This window comes from Chiloscyllium plagiosum, chromosome 1 (genome assembly GCF_004010195.1).
Source record: "Chiloscyllium plagiosum isolate BGI_BamShark_2017 chromosome 1, ASM401019v2, whole genome shotgun sequence".
In the NCBI taxonomy this organism is placed as follows: domain Eukaryota; kingdom Metazoa; phylum Chordata; class Chondrichthyes; order Orectolobiformes; family Hemiscylliidae; genus Chiloscyllium; species Chiloscyllium plagiosum.
This window is the reverse complement of record NC_057710.1, coordinates 135,322,460-135,326,202: the sequence shown is the minus strand read 5'-3', so window position 1 is coordinate 135,326,202 and position 3,743 is coordinate 135,322,460.

Sequence of the window (3,743 nt, the reverse complement as noted above, 5' to 3'; positions counted from 1 at the left end):
ACTACATCCACTGCTCTACCCTCGTCCACATGCTTGGTCACCTCCTCAAAGAATTCAATAAGACTTGTAAGGGAAGACCTACCCTTCACAAATCCGTGCTGGCTTTCCCTAATCAAGCAGTGTCTTTCCAGATACTCATAAATCCTATCCCTCAGTACTCTTTCCATTACTTTGCCTACCACCGAAGTAAGACTAACAGGCCTGTAATTCCCGGGGTTATCCCTATTCCCTTTTTTGAACAGGGGCACAACATTCGCCACTCTGGTACCACCCCCGTTGACAGTGAAGACGAAAAGATCATTGCCAACGGCTCTGCAATTTCCTCTCTTGCTTCCCACATAATCCTAGGATATATCCCGTCAGGCCCGGGGGACTTGTCTATCCTCAAGTTTTTCAAAATGCCCAACACATCTTCCTTCATAACAAGTATCTCCTCTAGCTTACAAGTTGTTTCACACTCTCCTCTTCAACAATACGGTTCCTCTCATTTGTAAATACTGAAGAAAAGTACTCATTCAAGACCTCTCCTATCTCTTCCATCTCAATACACAGTCTCCCACTACTGTCCTTGATCGGACCTACCCTCGTTCTCGTCATTCTCATGTTTCTCACATACGCATAAAATGCCTTTGGGTTATCCTTGATCCTATCCGCCAAAGATTTTTCATGCCCTCTCTTAGCTCTCCTAATCCCTTTCTTCAGGTCCCTTCTTAAAAAATAATTTCTATTCTTACAATCACATGCGTGTATATGTGGCCATTATATAATGATGGAATTGGATTTAATGTTCTCTAACTGAAGTGACATTCTCTAACTGACTATATTGCTATCCCCCACTTCTCAAGGTTAGATCTGAAGATTGGCTACATGGAGGTTGTACCTTTTTTAACGCCCTTTATCCAAGCAATTAATCAATGAGAAGAACAAATTGGCAGGAGCAGATACAAAAAAATGAGCAATATACAAAATTCCTTTAAAAAGAACGTATTATTATTTTGAAGCTTCTGCATAATTGGAACTGGCTGGTGAAAGGATTAGAAATGACTCTTTAATTTCAAATACGTATTGTCTGCATGTAATTATAACTGTGAGAGTAGGTATCAAATTAACTTTGATTTTCTCCCCATTATCAATGCATGGAGTGTTAGGGATTTTTTTTTAACCAAATTGCTAACAACTTGTAGACTTGAGCCTATTTTCTGTGTCACTTTCATTTGCATAGACCAGTGAGACAAACAGAAAATAATATTTTGATCTATTTGAAAGCATGCTTGTGTCCATTCCTAGTTTGAGTTTTATAGAATCCTTTAATTCTGAAATGAGAAAAAGAGAGGATGTGGGCTAAGCCGTGGTATTATTGCATAGCTTAATCAAAAATAATCAAACAGTTCTGTCTGAGCCAAGCCATAACTCTCATGTAGACTTGATTAAAGGACTAAAGATGACCTCTGACAAACAAACCTTTGATAGAAGAAATTCATTCCAGAGAGCTGCCTTTTCCCAAATTAAGTAGTCTGGTCTAAGCCATAGGGGTGCTAAAGAAGACTGAAATTAATTGAGATGGATCAATTCATTCATGTTACATAAATTTTCTCAATAGTCAAAGTAGTGATAGCATTGATATAGTGGATCATCCATGGGCTATATTTTTCCGTATCTCTGCACAAATCATCTTTACTAAAGAGTGGGCAGAACTGGAGAATATTTATCAATGTTAGGTTTGAAGTCAGATGTAATGTTATAAAATTTATGAATATAAGACTAGAAGTTTTATTGAGTGTAATATTATGGACTGGATTCATTAATGCAATATGTCAACATATATGAGTTTTAAAACTTACATTGTTCTGTTTCTAGCCGCGCACCTTAGCCAGGAATGGGATTTCTTTCATAGTAATCCACTGAAATAAGGGATACAAGGGCACCATTGTGAAAACTTCATTATGCAGTATTTTACAGTCAAGGAGTCATAGACTCATACAGCATGGAGACAGATCCTTTGATGTAACTAATCTACGCCGACCATGTTCCCAAACTAAACTAGGCCCACCTGCCAGCATTTGGTCTGTATCCCTCCAAACCTTTCCCATTGGTGAACTTATCCAGCGTCTTTTAAACGTTGTAACAGTACCTGCATCCACCACTTTCGCTGGCAATTCAGTCCACACACAAACTTCTGTTTGTATATATAAATTTGCTCTTCATGTCCTTTTTAAATCTTTCTCCTCTCTCCTTAAAAATATGCCCCCTAGTTTTGAACTCCCCCACTGTAGGGAAATGACTCTTATTATTCACACTACCTATGGCCCTCATGATTTTATAAAGCTCTATAAGATCACCCCTCAACCTCCTATGCTCCAATGAAAAAGATCCCAGTCTTTCTAGTCTATTTTTATATTCTAATTCCTCCATTCCCTAAAACATCCTGGTAAATGGGGTGGCATAGTGGCTCAGTGGTTAGCATTGCTGCCTCACAGTGCCAGGGACCTGGGTTCAACTCCAGTATCGAGTGAGTGTGTGGAGTTTGCACATTCTTCCTGTGTCCGTATGGGTTTCCTGCCACAATCCAAACATGTGCAAGTATTTGAACTGGCCTTGCTAAATTGTCCACAGTCTACATAGACGTGGAGGTTGGGTTCATTAGTCAGGGGATAAATATAGAGTAATTAGTCTGGGTGGGTTACTTTTCGGAGGATCAGTGTTGACTTGTTGGGCTGAAGGGCCTGTTTCCACATTGTAAGGATTCTGTGATCTAAATCATTTCTGAAACCTCTCCAATTCAATAATATCTATCCTATAACAAAGCAACCAGAACTGTATGCAATACTTCAGAAGAGGCCTCACCAATGTTCTGTACAATCTCAAGTATTCACAACTTACCATTCAATTAGGGAGGCCCAGGTCAGATGTTCAAAGAGTAGATTAAATATCTCCATTCAGGTTCATCAAAGGATCATAACTTAATTAAGAAAGATATTGGATGTGAACAAAAAAATCATTTTCAGGACTTACCAGTTTCCTCTCCCTGCTGTCATGATACCAACCTCCATTTTTATTGGACCTTTGGAGACAACCAGGATTTCAGAAGGAAGTGGAACTGGACCTTAATATGCAACACAAACTGGATGTCAATATGTTGCTTATGAACTGTTAAATTATCAATGCACACAGTGGTACTTAAATTATCCACTGGATGCCATTCTGATAAATAGGACAGGCAAGTTATTATCATCTTTGGGGTAGGAAGAACAAGAATGTTCTTCTTGCCCCATGCAAATTGATCTAATAACAGGTATTAAAGATGTCATACTTGCTATATTAAGTTCAATCAAGCAAAATTGAATGAAAACTAATAAATAATGAATAAATAAGTGTTGAAAGCCTCTGAATGTTTCTTAAAGAAAAATAATTGTTAGATCTTTACATTTTGATAATTAACAGTAAAACTCATTGGTCAAACATGCACACTATTTGCAAGCAGAAGGGATCAGTGATAGAACATAGAACATAGAAGAATACAGCGCAGTACAGGCCCTTCGGCCCTCGATGTTGCGTCGATCCAAGCCCACCTAACCTACACTAGCCCACTATCCTCCAATGCCCGCTTAAATGCCCATAATGAGGGAGAGTCCACCACTGCTACTGGCAGGGCATTCCATGAACTCACGACTCGCTGAGTAAAGAACCTACCCCTAACATCTGTCCTATACCTAACCCCCCTTAATTTAAAGCTTTGCCCCCTT